The 15,460-nt window shown below is 46.2% G+C and overlaps 1 long non-coding RNA gene across 1 annotated transcript; it reads right to left on the reverse strand.

The window, feature by feature from the left end:
- Positions 1–3,007: 3,007 nt before the first annotated feature.
- LOC141569142 (uncharacterized) lies at positions 3,008–4,973 on the reverse strand. The gene is made up of 2 exons (XR_012492560.1): positions 4,835–4,973; positions 3,008–3,120 (listed from the first exon to the last, which is right to left on the reverse strand). It is a non-coding gene; the product is annotated as an uncharacterized LOC141569142 (long non-coding RNA).
- Positions 4,974–15,460: the final 10,487 nt, after the last annotated feature.

Consider the following 15,460-nt stretch of genomic DNA (forward strand, 5'->3'; position numbering starts at 1 on the left):
CTGCCTTCCCTACCTCCTCCCCTCTTCAGCGACCAAGGGTATAGGCTCAGCTCACTCATCTTCTCTTGTTCTCCTGCCTTCCCACCCCGCCACTCAACCTCAGCTCCACCACCAGCACCACCCACCTTGTATAACTCATCTTCTCTCCTGCACCCACCTGCCACCTTCCTGCTCCTTAGTCCTGGCCTCTGGGAAGTTTCAGGTTGGCCCTTCAGGGACAACTACCAGATGCTACTGGGGGACCCATCACAGACACCAGCAATGTCCTCTTCAAGAACAGTGTCTTCTTGGTGCCCAGGCAGGTGAGCCAGGTGTGGGGCAAGGGGATCAGCCAGCTTTGGGGGTTACTGAATGAAGGAGCAGGCAGGAGGCCAGGGCTGGGGGGACATCCACAGGAGGTTATGAGGGGTTCCATTATCTAGTGGGTTTGGGAAGCTGGAAACCAAAGCTCCAGCAGATGAGTACCTTCTCGCCTGAGACACCCAACAAAGAAGTGGTGCCGTGGGTAGTCTCATCCTGGCCTGAGTTCAGGTCACTCTGTCACCCTGATGAGGCCTAGGAGGTGGGTCCTGCCTCATGCTCCAGGCCTCTGGAGCTTCGGTGCCCCATGCTATAGCCCCACAGGCCATATTCCCACCTGGACCCCTGGGCTCCGCTGGGCTGGAGCTCTGCCAGCAGAATCTGCCTGTGCGTGGAAGAAAGGGAGGCTGACGTTGAGCAACTGAAGGAGTAGGTGAGCATATGGGAGAGGAGGTGGGTTCAACAAACAGGGCCAGCCCGTCTCAGGGTTTACAGTCATGACCACAGCTGTTTTCAGCAGAGGCATCTATGCATCACTTGGCATTTTCACACTTGGGTTTTGGTCCACTTCTTCCATTGTGGCAGGGGGGAGGGTACTGTTATCATCCCCATTGTGCAGATGAGCAAACAGAGGCTCAGGGAAGGCAACTGACTTGCCCCAAATCACGCAGCCAGGCCAAGCCTTCTGGCTTTCAACATCCTGCTGCACAGGGAGTGGCCGGAAAGTATTCTCTTTCTACACCCCCAGCTGTGGCCTGGCTAGTGCCAGGGTGGACATCGTCCTGGTGCTGTACCACCACCACTATGGCCACGTCCATTACTAAGGACCCACTGCCAAGGAGGCACTGTGCCAAGTGCTCCACATTCATTAACACAGTAAATTCTCCCAGTGACTTCCAAAGGGAGACACTGTTCCCATTTTACAGAAGATGGAAAAGGAGGCACCGGCAGGTTAAGGAACTTGCCCACCGTCACACAGCTAGAGCCAGCACTGCAACCCAGGTCCTTTTTCTCTTTTTAAAAGTAGAGAGATAATTCACATACCGAACATACACCATTTTAAAGTATAAAATTCAGTGGTTTTCAGTATATTCCCCAAGTTTGGCAACCATCACCCAACTCCAGAACGTTCCCCCCCCAAAAAAAAACAACGACCCATTCCCACTAGGTGTCACTTTCCATTCTCCTATCGTCCCCAGCCCCTGAGCAACCGCTAATCTCCCTTCTGTCTCTATGGATTTGCCTACTCTGGACATTTCATATAAGTGGGATAATACACTGTGGCCTTTTCTGTCTGGCTTCTTTCACAGAGCATAATGTTTTCAAGGTTCATCCATGTTGTAACATATGTCAGTGCTTCATTCCTTTGTATAAATACAGACATTCCTCCATTGTATAGATAAAGATATTTTGTTTCTCCATTTATAACCTAGATCCTTTTAACCAAAAAGTCGTGAGCTTTTCCTGGTGGTCTTGGGTGCCAGCCGCATGAGCTTGAGGTTGTGGGGGCCTGTGGCCTCACTGTTCCACCTGGCACATTCCGACATGGTCCAGGTCGATGAATGTATTGCCAAGGAACTGAGGTGCTACTGCATCAGCAAAGGTTCAAGAGGAAGGTTGGCCAAATGGTATGTACACTCAAGGCCCCTGGAACTGCCCAGGGGCTTCCAGGGACTCCTGTCCTGCCTCAGAGGGGTTGTAGGTAGACTCAGAGTGTGAGAATATGGAGATTCCCCAGAGATGGGCTCACTCACCCTCTCCTTGCTGTTGTTAGAGATGATAGCATTAATAGTGACAGGAGTGGTGTGGTCCGTTGTAAAAGCTCAATACAGAGCCAGCCTGGGGGATAGGGGGTCCACACGGAGTTGGTTGGCTCACTTTCCTGAGCAGCTACTGTGCCCTTGACCTTCATTTGGCTCTCTGTGTCTGGAGGGCGTTGGTGGTTGGGAAACGACTCACATAATAAGAATCACCACCTGCTTCACATTCATTATCTCATAGCGACCTCACAATAGCACCTTCCAGATAGCTCTCATTTTTACAATTGAGTCAACTGACGCCCAGAGAGGTGAAGTGACTTGCCCAAGGTCACACAGCTACTGATTTAAACCTTGGTCTGTATGATGCTCAAAGCTGGGTCTGTATGCCCTGCTCAGACTTGCCTTCTTCAGGGAGCCCTCTCCAGGCCCTCACCACTGCCCTGTCTCCAGGCTCTCACCCCTGTCTGGTGCTTTGACCTCACAAATGGGAGCTGTCTGTTGAAAGGTCATCGTCCTGTCAACTGGCCAAAATAATTCTCCAGATAATCCACCAAAAGAAAATGATTTATTCGGGGGAAGAAAAAGAAAAGGAACCACCAAGGAGTGCAAACACACTTGGGGCCGGACTGCCCTCCGGCAGCCCACGTGGAAAAAGGAAAAGGAGCCCACCTCACCATGGCTCCCCGCTTTACTGGCATCCCTACCCATGGCGGTTACCACAGAGTTCAACAGGAAGTGAAGACTAGAGAGTCAACAAGGGGCCCAGCGCCACCCACAGTCCTCCCAGCTCTATGGTTAAGCATCTTAAGATGTCAGTTCACTTTCAACATTCCCACATCTTGATCAAGATCTTTTCTCTAAAAGCATCATTGATCAACAGTCAGGTCTTCTGATCTCAGGTTTTCCAGTGTCCAGCTTTTTGTCCCTCGATGTCTGTTCAGCCTCTAGTCCCTCGATGTCAGAAGTGCGTCTTCTGGGTGTCATCTCTAACCATCATGGGGAAGAGTGCATGGATCAGGAAACAACTGGTGTCCAGTGTCGACCGGCATCAGAAGCAGAACTTAAATAGATCAAAGTTAAAGATAGAATTAGAACAGAACAACCCAGCTTATGTGGCGGGCAGAGACCAGGAAGTCAAGTTCCTTAGGGGTCACCTGCTTTAAATCTTGACAGTTTTAGTTTCAGGTCACTAGACTGTGTGCTTTTCCAGTCAGGGTTTGGTGCCCTTTTTAGCTGTGACACGTGTATCCAAGAGTCTACTCCCTGTAGTTTAGCAGCACAGGGGTTAGTCAACAGCACTTGGTAAAGGCCCTTCCACTGTAGCTGGAGGGAATCCTTTTTGAGGTGTCTTTTCCAATAAGCAAAATCTCCAGGTTGTAAAACATGAATTTTTAGTTTTTCACTTCCCTGGAGTATATGATAAAATGATTGCTTGACTAAACCATGATCATTGTCGACAGAATCAATGAAGCCATTACAATACTCAAGTATGTCTCCTTTCACCAGTAGTGGATCAAGAGAGGCATAGGGCGTCCTGTGATTATCTCAAAAGGCGAGAGCTTATGTGTCCCGAAAGCAGTAGATCTGAGATTTGAAAGAACTAATGGCAATGCTGTTGGCCAAGGCATTTGAAGAGTTTTTGTAAATTTTGCCAATTGCGTCTTAATAATACCATTAGTGCGTTCAACCAATCCTGAAGACGGGATGGTGAGTGCAGTGAAAATGTTGCAGAACTGGCCAAACAGCACAGCCTTGCTTTAGCACCTGACCACTGAAATGGGTTCCTCGATCACTGTGGAGTTCAAGAGGAGTTCCCCAGGTAGGAATAATCTTCTCTAACAGTACTTTAGCCACTGCAGATGCATTAGCTTGTCTGCAAGGGAAGGCTTCAGTGCAGTGAGAAAACACATATCATGACTAGAACATGCTTGTATCCATGAGATGGGGAAGCTGTATGAAGTCTAGTTGCCAAACCTCAAGTGGTCCATTTAGCAATTTAAAATGTCCAGGGGCAGTGTGAGTAGGTTTCCCTGAGTTATACTTAGGACAGGTGGGACACCTGAGGTAGGCACATTTCACAGTCTTATTAATATTTCCCCACCAATACTGGTGCATGAAAGCTACCATTTTGTCAGTTGACCAATGGTTCAACGCATGTACAGTGGTTAAAAGTAGGTATTTCAAACTTTCCGGTAGGACTGGGTTATTATATGGTCTAAACCAGGGTCTCTTTTCCTTATTAAACCAGGAATTGTTGGATTTCCAGTTATGTTTTTCTTCTTCAGAAGCTAATTGTTGGGCTTTTCTGGACAGTTTTTCTAAGTTATCAGCTGGAGAAGCTTCCCTCTGGACCATGACAGAGACCTGACTATTTCTGATGTCTTTAAGGGCAGCATTTTTAGCAGAAATGTCAGCCAGGTGATTCCCTTTGGCTTCCAGGGAGTCCAGTTTAGAGTTCCCCGGAATCTTAATAATGGCTAAAGTATCAGGTAAAAGTAGAGCACCCAGTAATTTCTGCACATATAGACCATCCTTAATTTTATCTCCATTGGAGGTAAGGAAACCACGTTGTTTCCACAGCATTCCAAAGTCATGAGCCACCCCAAAGGCATATCTGCTGTCGGTATAAATGTTGACAGCTTTACCCTTTGCTAAAATGCAAGCTCCAGTGAGGGCATATAATTCAGCCTGCCGTGCCGAAGTGGCCAGGGGCAAAGGTGCTGCCTCAATGACTTCAGAAGGAGTTACAACAGCGTAACCAGCATAGTACTTACCATGGTCATTTCTTAAGTAAGAACCATCGGTAAACCATGAGAAATTAGCTTTACCAAGAGGAGTTTTCTGCAAATCATCTCTAGGAGTCAGGAGGTGATCTGTTAATGTCAGGCAACCACGAGGGGCTTCCTCGGTCTCGGAAGGAAGAAAAGTAGCTGGATTGAGATTATTACAATGTAAAAGGGTTATATGGGAAGCAGTTAATAAAAGCATTTCATAGGAAGCAAGACAGCTGACTGAAAGATGCTGGGTATGACAAGAATTCAAGGGAGTTTTTACTGCATGAGGCACAAGATAGAAGGGATCCTGCAACAATCTTCTCTGTGGCCTTAACCAGGAGGGCAGTGGCAGCAACAGCTCTGAGGCAAGGAGGGGATCCCCGAGCCACAGGGTCCAGTTATTGACTATAGTATCCCACGGGTCTATGTTGATCCCTATGTTTTCGAGTGAGCACCCCAAGGACATTTCCTTCTTTTTCCATGTACAAAAAGGAAGAAGGAAAATCAGATAGTTAGGATGCCCAAGAGAAGGGGGGTTTATTAAACTCTCCTTCAAGGCCTTGAAATCCATGTCACCCTGTTCTTCCCATGAAATTGGGTCTGGACTGCCACTCCTTAACAGGACATACAGAGGTTTTGCCATAAGAGAAAGATTTGGGATCTAATTTCAGCAATAGCCGACTAGTCCAAGAAAACCTCGTAACTAATGCTTCGTCTTGGGCCTCGGAAAAGTTAGGACGCCATGGAGCCTGTCTGGATCCAGGCACACACCCTGTTTCGATATCAGACGTCCCAAGTAGTGAACCTGAGTATGGGCAAATTGTAATTTCTCTTTAAGACCTTAGGTCCCTTTAAGGCCAATCGTGTCAACAAATGCATGCTATCATCCTGTGAGAAAACCTGAGAAGAACAAAGAAGTCATCCACATATTGTAACAAAGTAAAACCTTTAGGGGAAATTATATCATCCAAATTGGTCTTCAGAATCTGTGAAAAATAAGAAGAGCTGTCAGTAAATCCCTGAGGCATCACAGTCAGGTAAATTGCTTTCCTTCCCAAGTGAAAGCGAAAAGCTATTGGCTAGCTTCCTCAACCAGGATGCTAAAGAATGCACTACATAAATCAATTACTGTAAAGAATTTACTTCCAGCTGGAATGGATGCCAGCAGTGTATGAGGGTCAGGAACAATAGGGTGTAGAGAGATGACAATGTGGTTTATTGCTCGGAGGTCCTGGACTAACCTCCACCCTCGTCCCTTTGGCTTTCTCACAGGTAGAACGGAAGTGTTACAAGGACTAGTGCAAGGGATAAGTAAGACCCTGAGTTATGTAATCTTCTACTATAGGCTTCACACCTTGGATGGCCTCTTTACTTATAGAATATTGATTAATTCTAGGCAGAAGCTTTGAAGGATCGATTTGAATCTTGATAGGAAGTGTACTGTGAATCCTGCCAATATCAGTTGGAGATTTTGCCTATAAAGATGGTAGTTGGTCCAATAGGGACCACTGATCAGTACTCTCAGATTCAGTTACTGCACCATCAGAGAGAGCACAAATGAAAGATGCTGAAAGGTCTTGCAATTCACCTGATTGATGATTCTGATGGTTACCGTCAAACTCTAATATTATTTCTCCTTTTCGAGAAAAGGATATTCCAGCATGATACTTCTCTAAGAAGTCTCTGCCTAATAAATGGGTAGGGGCAGAAGAACTAAGGAGAAAACAATGTTCGTCTCTTAAGGGACCTAGACAAAAGGGAATAGGTTCAGACATGTGAACCTGTTGAGGTTTATTTGAAATCCCCTCTATGTGAAATGTCTCATTACTCCGAGATATTTGTTTCCAACAGTGGGGTTGACCACTGAGAGTGTAGCATTGGTGGCAATAAGAAGAAATAGTTTCCTCCCCAATCTGAAGAGAAGTCTCTCCAAGATGATTAAGGGGAAGGATGGGGAAAAACTCGTGTAGTTCCTCAGAGCCCCGTCACTGGGGTTTAGGGAGGCCTGAAAGAGGTTGGTCAGAAGGCAGAGCGTTTTGTACGCTTAAACTTACGGCAATCTCTTTTCCAGTGTCTTTGCTCCTTGCAGTAATGGCAAAAAGTTGCAGTTCTCTGGTTTCCCACAGAACCTCCCATTTGTCTCTGTTCAAAATCAAATGTCTTGGCAATCTGACTTCTAGGCGGTCTGCCTAGGGTATAAGAGAACTCATCTGCCAAATTTAACCAGTCTAGGGTAGGCATTTTTCCATCCCATTCTAGATCTCTTAACCAGGAGGGCAAGGTCTTCATTCAACCCATTGACAAACAAAGAATTAAAAGCCGTCCATGTGTGGCCAGCATCCAAAGGAAGACCTGACTTTTCCTTAAAAACGGCCTGGAATCTCTTATAATGGTCATTAACAGACTTGTCAGGCCTTTTTGAGCAATCCTGAATTTTTGCTCCAATCAAGAACCTTTGGAAAAACCTCGGGAATTGCTTGATGTAGTTTCCTAGCAAGTTCCCTGGTTTCCTCCCAATAATCCGAGGTTTGTTTTTCCAAATCCCTTCCAGGATGTTCCCATCCAGCAATTTTCATCTAATGTCTGGCTTGGACTTCACCAACCAACATATTAATCAGCTGATATAAATCAGAAAATCCAGTCTGATAATATCAAATTCTTTAGCAAACTTATTAGAATCTTTAGTTACTGTGGGAAATTCCTTCACTATAGCTTGTAACTCAGCTTTGGTCCAGGCGATGTAGGAGACGTGGGGTTTGCTAGGATCCCCAGGGGGTTTAACCTTGAATGGAAAAGAACTGATAGGTTCTGAGGGAGAAGAGAGAAGATTCAGCAGGTGGCAAGGAGGAAAAGATGGTGTCCGACCGAGGTGGAGTTTGAGACAAGGGAGGAGTGGGGGAAGGACAAGGTAATGCAGAGGAGACAGGACATGAGGTTTTAGGCGCCATTTCCTTTCTTTTTACATTTTTTTTTTTTTAAGATTTTATTGGGGAAGGGGAACAGGACTTTATTGGGGGAACAGTGTGTACTTCCAGGACTTTTTTCCAAGTCAAGTTGTTGTCTTTTCGATCTTAGTTGTGGCGGGCGCAGCTCAGCTCCAGGTCCAGTTGCCGTTGCTAGTTGCAGGGGGCACAGCCCACCATCCCTTGCAGGACTCAAAGAATTGAACTGGCAGCCTTGTGGATGAGAGGACGCATTCCAACCAATTGGGAGCTCAGCGGCAGCTCAGCTCAAGGTGCCGTGTTCAATCTTAGTTGCAGGGGGCGCTGCCCACCATCCGTTGCGGGAGTCGAGGAATTGAAATGGCAACCTTGTGGTTGAGAGCCCACTGGCCCATGTGGGAATCGAACCGGCAGCCTTTGGAGTTAGGAGCATGGAGCTCTAACCACCCGAGCCACCGGGTCTCTTTTTACATTTTTAACAGTCTCAGTTAGCTTTGAAACTTTATTTTGTAAAAAGGTAACTTTAGAGTCACAATCTCGATCTGACGCCTCATATACCACTCCAAAAAGGCATTCCGTTCCTCTTTCTTAGTTTCAGCGCTGTTACTGTACAATGGTTTTCAGAAATTCAAATTTGGGAATATCGAAAGTTCCTCCAAGCGGCCACTGATATTTATAATTATCTATAGTCAGATCTGCCCATTTAGTTAAATACCTGCTCAAAAATACCCCACGGCTTTCAAGCATATACTTGGCTGGTGTCCCAGGAGGGTGGACAATTTTAGAAGGCTTAGGCATCAGAGATGCCATTTTTTAACACTGGGCCCAAAACAACTCACAGTCCAAATAACCTGTAGGTCTTCAGCCCGCCTCACTCTGGAACAGTCTGATCACTGAGAATCAGGCCGGAGGCTGGAGCCAGTTCCAGGGAAATAGCCAACCCTCAGGGAGTTAAACTACAGGCTAGGCTGGGTGGTACTTTTCCACTTTTATCCCCAAAGGGGTGTTAGGCAAAGGCCAGTCTTTGTCTCAAAGTGTAGCTTGTTTTCGAAGAGATCAAGCCAATGTGCCACGAGTCCACAAACAAAGAAATAAGCCTTAAAGCCTTCACACACACGCACAGGTTTTTCTGGGCCTGCCAGGAGGAGGTGGCAGAGGCTGCTGGCCACATGAGACAAGAATATTAGCCTGGCTGGGGAGCTGGGTGGGCAGTTTTCTGGGCACCTGGCAGGCCCAATGTGTGGCTGTGGTGACCTGGATCCTCTAGGGGGTGACCTGAGCCCATCAAGAAATCCATTTTCAACCCAAACAGCATTTCACTTCCTGCTTCAGAGAGCGGAGAGCCAGGGCTATGGAATCAAATGGACTGTGTGATTCAAATTCCAGCCATAGATAATGATGCATTTAGTCTGGAACAAGAATTGATGTCTACGGTGTGTACCCTGCACGCCAGGCATTGGGCGTCCTTTGGTCCTTGCGGCAGCCCTGTGTAGTGGCATCAGAGGAAACAGAGGCACAGAAAAGGCAACTGACTTGCTCGGGGTCACACAGCTAGAAACGGCAGAACCTGGGTCCAAGCCCAGATCCGTGTGATTCTGGGCTGGGCTCTTCCCAGCTCAGCTCTATTCCTGCTGTATCAACCTCTATGACCTCACCTATGAAATGGGGATGGCTACTGAGCCTACCCCAAGGGCATGTGCAGGTTAAGGGGGATAGGCCAATTAAATGATTTTTTGTGTGGAGTCTGGGACATGATGAGCTTTTGGCAAATGGCACCACCATCATCACCATTATTACTAGTAGGCTGGAAGCCACCTGAATGATCACCTAATCCAGCCCCCTTATACAGATGGGAAAACTGAGGCCTGAACAGGATCACACAGTGGCTCACACAGTTGGTGAGCAGCAAAGGAGTAATAGAAATCCTCATGAGGCGAAGGCCTGCCACCTCCAGCCTCCCCACCCTGCATGATGATAGCCTCGGGCCTCTCCATGAGTGTAGCCCCAATGCGAGTCCCAGGTGGCACTAACCCAGCTTTGTACCCCCAGCTGCCCAAGGTGGAGCAGATGGAGCCACAGCACCAATAATTCCTACAAGTACAGCTGGCTGCCTTGCACATGTGAGTCGTCCTATGCAACCTTGGAGACCTCCACTCCTCTACCCTGAATTCTTCCTACCTCCCAGACACCCTAGCTCTGTAAGGACTGCCTTCCTAGATGTGGCCTCAGAGCCCCCTGGTGGCCACCCAGGGCCCAGCTGCAGATGCCCATCTGGGCATCATGGCAGTCCAGCTCAGCCCCACCTGGGAGCCCAGCTCACATGTGTCTCTTGACCCAGCTGAGTTCTAGAGCAGGATCCCAATCCGGATGTTGAGGCCCAAACCCTGCTCCTGGGAGAACATGATTCCCTCTGGTGGTGGTGGGGATTCACACCCACCCACAGATTCCCATCACCAGTTTTGTCCCCAGGGTGCCCCAGTTCCAGGATACCCTTTGACCAAAGTACCTCTATGATACGGATGATTGGGTTTTTATGTAGGATTCTGGGTTTCCTTTTTGTTTTGTTTGGCCCTTGGGTCGGCAGGTCACTACACCTTTTTGTGGTTGGCGCCAGCTTGGGAGAAATCTGTCCTCCTCCAGTCACTGAGACGAAGGCAGTTAGGAAAGCTGGACTCTGAGCAGGCCGTCAGGAGAGGCAGAGGGATATAATGTGGGGTAGGACAAGAACATACTGGAATTCACAGGCACAGGCTGGAGCCTATGTGGACCGTCTGAAACCAGGTGTTCTTGCTGCTGCCTAACCTGATAGTGTACATAGGTGTCTTGGAGAAGCCGCGGCCCTTCCTCACCGAGCTACATACCTGGCCTAAGAGTGAACGGCTGATCCTAGGAAAGTGGGGCAGTTAGAGCAGTTGCAGACCTGCCCCTGCCTCATGCCAATCTGCTTCAACGTATGTAGGTTACAAAAACGGCTGCTGTTTTGCTTCTGCCCTCCAATCCTTGCACAAGAACCTCTCCTGTGGCCCACCCAGGGAAGAGAATTCTGCGACATGTCTTTTAGCCTCACCATATTGACACATTACACATCCATCACGGCTCTGAGGCATCCATCGTGATCCTTCCAGCTGCTGATGTGGATTTGTCAGTTTTCTCATGTCCCCCTGCCCTCCCTAACTCCCATTACCTATCAAGGAAAAGAGTCCAGGCTTTGGAGGCCCACAGGTCTGAGCTCAAGCTCTTATTCTACCATGTACGAACTGAGCTTTTAGCCTCAGTTTCTCCATCTGTAAGATAGGGATAATAATGGTGCACAGCCTGCAGAGGTAACATGGGGATTAACAATAATTCACATAACGTACCCAGGATGCTGTGCTCAGGTAACCTAATTAATATTAAACTGAAGGAAGGACAATCAATAAATTTCATCTGCACTTAATGAAATCATGGTCCAAGGGTAATTTATTTGGAAAAACAGTTGACTGCAGTGCTGGAGCAGAGAAAAGACAAGATGAGCCTGGAAACATCTTGAAATACCAGAAAGTAAGAAAATCCTGAAAAAACATGATGAGGGCTTGTCGAAAGGAGCCAGGCTAAAGAAATTCCCAAGGGCCACAGTTGGACAAAAAGATCAACAAAATAAATGATTTAATTGGGTGATAACTGAGAACAAAATGTCCGTGAGTTCATATGCATAATAAATCATTGAATTTAAATAACTCATTGAATATGGATAGAAATAAATCATTGAATAAAGCAATGGGGACATTGCTTCCTTACCGTAGAATTCCAATGAATAAATGTAGAATGAGAGAAATAGAAAAATCATGATTAGATCAGCACAACAGAGATGTCTCACAGTATTTCCCCATAAGATATTCATTAATTACAAAGGAAAAATAGTAACTTTATAGTGGAGAAACATGGCGGACACTCTCAACCAGGAGACCACGGTTAACATCACCAGTAATAAGATACAGCGAAATCATGTATCACGTCGCCCCGATAATGATGCTCCAAGAAGAGCACATAACTTTTGTGCTGTTGCCAAAAGCGCATCATGCTGAAAGTGGATAAAACAAAGGAAACACTGTCACTGACCGGAGAAAACTAAAAAGATATGATGATGAAATGCAATGTGGGATCCTGGATTGGATCCTGAAACAGAAAAAAAAAGACTTTAATGGAAAAATTGTGAGATTTGAATAAAGTCTCTGGTTTAGTTAGTTATGGTTTACTATAGTCACAGTGTACTATACTATGGTTAGATAAGATGTTAACATTAGAGGAAGCTGGGTGAAAGGTTAATGAGAACTCTCTACTATTTTTTGTAACTTCTCTGTAATTCTAAAAGTATTTCAAGGGCCAGCCCGGTGGCTCAGTTGGTTGGAGCGCGTCCTCTCAACCACAAGGTTGTGGGTTCAACTCCCGCAAGGGATGGTGGGCTGCGCCCCCTGCAACTAACAACGGCAACTGGACCTGGAGCTGAGCTGCGCCCTCCACAACTAAGACTGAAAGGACAATAACTTGACTTGGAAAAAGTCCTGGAAGTACACACTGTTCCCCAATAAAGTCCTGTTCCCCTTCCCCCAAAAACATAAAAAATAAAATAAATAAAATAAAATAAAACAAAAGTATTTCAAAATGAAAAGCTTAAAATAATTTTGCAGGTTCAAAAGGAAGTACAGTGGAAAGTCCCCTATCCTCCCAGGTCCTTCAGCCACCAGGTCCCTTCCCCACAGGGATTCATGTTATCAGTTTCTTATGTTTCTTCCCAAAATAATCTAGGAGTATGTGTATGCGGCAACTAATCTAGATTGTATCTACCATGTTGTTTAATCTGTTGTCATACTGGCCTCTGACTTCCACATTCCTCAAATGCTTGGTAATCCTTGGCTGCTTCCTCAGCTTTAAGCGATGCACTGAAAGCTAAGTGACAGCTCTGACATGAGTGGGCTTGTCCACTGTGATTCTCACTGCCTCGGAGCCCTGTTTTTACTGTATTACACTCCCTGCCCCCACTACCTGGTGTTCCATGGTCCAGGGCCCTCTGTTTTGCTCTTTTCTGAGGTCTTCTGCTGGATGAGGGGGGACATAATGTCTTCTGGTCAGCGTTAGGGAAGGATCTGGCGATGTCTAACCCTTTTCAGACTTTCAATCAATCCTCCACATTTTAGTGCATTTTTCACTCCTACTTCCAGACGTTTCTGGTGCCACCAGTTCCTGAATCTTTGGGGGCTCTGCAGTATAAATTGGGTTGATTTTTGGCTTCTGTCTTCATGGCTTAGGATTCAGCTAAGTCCTTAACCTTTTATCCATTTGCTTTCCCATTTCTAGTGTTGTTACCATTGTTTCCTTTCTTGTTCTCATGGCTTTTGTGGATTTCTACCTTTAAAAATCCCTTTAACCAAGTGAGATACCTGTTCACACCCATTAGGAAGGCTATTATTTAAAAGAAACAGAAAAGAAGTGTTGGTGAGGATATGGAGAAATTGGAATTCTTGTACATTGCTGGTGGGAATGTAAAATGATGCCGCTGCTGTGGGAAATAGGATGGCAGTTCCTTCAAAACTGAAACATAGAATAACCACATGATCCAGCAATACCACTTCTGGGTATATACCCTAAAGAACTGAAAGCAGGGACTCAACCCGGTATTTATACACCCATGTTTCTAACAGCATTGTTCACAGTAGCCAAAAGGGTGGAAGCAACCCGCAAGTGTCCATCAGATAAATGGATAAACAAAACGTGGTATATATGTATAATGGAATATTACTGACATAAAAGAATGGAGTTCTGACATACACTACAATATGGATGAACCTTGAAGACATTGTGCTGAATGAGTAAGCCAGACACGAAAGGACAAATGTTGTATGACTCCACTTATATGGGGTACTTAGAGTAGTCAAATCCATAGAGACAGAAACGAGAATGGTGGTTTCCAGGGGCTGGGATGTAGGGGGAATAGGGAATTAGTATCTAATGGGTTTAGAGTTTCATTTTGGGGAAGATGAAAAGAGTTCTGGAGATGGTTGGTGGTGATGGCTGCACAACAGTGTGAATGTACTTAATGCCACTGAAGTGTACACCTAAAAATGGTTAAAATGAGGGGCGGCTGGATGGCTCAGTTGGTTAGAGCCCGAGCTCTCAACAACAGGGTTGCTGGTTCAATTCCCAGACAGGATGGTGGGCTGCGCCCCCTGCAGCTAAAGATTGAAAACAGCGACTGGACTTGGAGCTGAGCTGTGCCCTCCACAACCAGATTGAAGGACAACGACTTGGAGCTGATGGGCCCTGGAGAAACACACTGTCCCCCAGTATTCCCCAATAAAATTAAAAAAAAAAAAGTTAAAATGGTGGGGCAGCTGGTTGGTTAGAGCGTGGTGCTCTAACAAGATTGCCAGTTCGATTCCCACATGGGCCACTGTGAGCTTCCCCCTCCACAACTAGACTGAAACAACTACTTGACTTGGAATTGATGGGTCCTGGAAAAACACTTAAATAAATAAAAGTTTTTTTAAAACTGGTTACAATGGTAAGTTTTATGTTATATACACTTTATCAAAATTCTAAAATTCCCTTACTATTGTTTTGGTGGGATTTCAGAAGGGAGCAGAGTTATATGCATAGAAGTTTCAGGGGTTATTTAGAAGAGAGTGTTTTATTTGTCAGGTGTAGTTGGTTTTCTGGTTTTATTATTTTTAGTGTTTTAGAGTGTCATCAAAGAATGATGTATGAATTCCAATTCTTCTATACTGGAGTCTACTGACATGTTCTTTGTGCCTTAACGCATGGCCTTTAATAATCACAATCACTACTGCTTATTTAGTGCTTGCTGGGCATGGCTCTAAGAACATTACCTACAATATCTGTTGTAATTTTCTTGACATCTGTGTAAGGGGACTAGTCCCATTTTCTAGTTGGGGAAGCTGAGGCTCAAAGAAGCTAAGTTATATGCTCCTAGGTACATAGCCAGGAAGTGGCTGAGTTGAACTAATACTAATACAAATAGAAGCTCCCATTGAGGAAGGAGCTGCTTATAGGTTGCCAGGCACTGTAAGTTCTACAATTTAATCTCTTTAACAACTTTGCATGGACACCCATTCAGCCCCATTTTCCAAATTGGAAAGTGAGGTCCCACGGCTGGGAATTTGAACCCAGGCGGGGTTCAGAGGCTGGGCTTTTTCAATAGCACCAGCAAAGGGTGGTTCAGTCCTCTCAGGGGCAATTGAGAGGGGAGAGCAGACCCTTTGAGAAATGGCCTATGGTGGCAATGGAGCCAGGAGTGGGTGAGCAGAATTTTGCTCCTGGGAAGAACAGGGATGGGGGAATGCGAGCATTTGCGGCAGGGAGAGATGGGGGCAGAGGAGGGGTCCCGGGCAGCCTCTAGGCCCTTCTGCCATGGGGGCTGTGCCAGGCCTGCCCTGGTTGGGAAGGATTTGGAGCTGTCCACCCTCAGCAGGTGGGGGGCTGGCCTTGTTAGTGAGGCTGTGGACAAAGCCACCTCCTGCCTCCTTCCAGAAAGGATCTGAGGCAACTTTTAGACATTTGTAGGATAAAAACAGCAAGCAAGCAGAAAATGAAGGAGAGGAATAGAAATCACATAAGAAGAAGAATCTAGAAAGGAGGTCAGTACATAGAAAGTCATTCTGTCAGCTGCCTGTGGGAAAATTTCACCCGC

This window comes from Rhinolophus sinicus, linkage group LG16, assembly GCF_036562045.2.
Source record: "Rhinolophus sinicus isolate RSC01 linkage group LG16, ASM3656204v1, whole genome shotgun sequence".
NCBI classification, from domain to species: domain Eukaryota; kingdom Metazoa; phylum Chordata; class Mammalia; order Chiroptera; family Rhinolophidae; genus Rhinolophus; species Rhinolophus sinicus.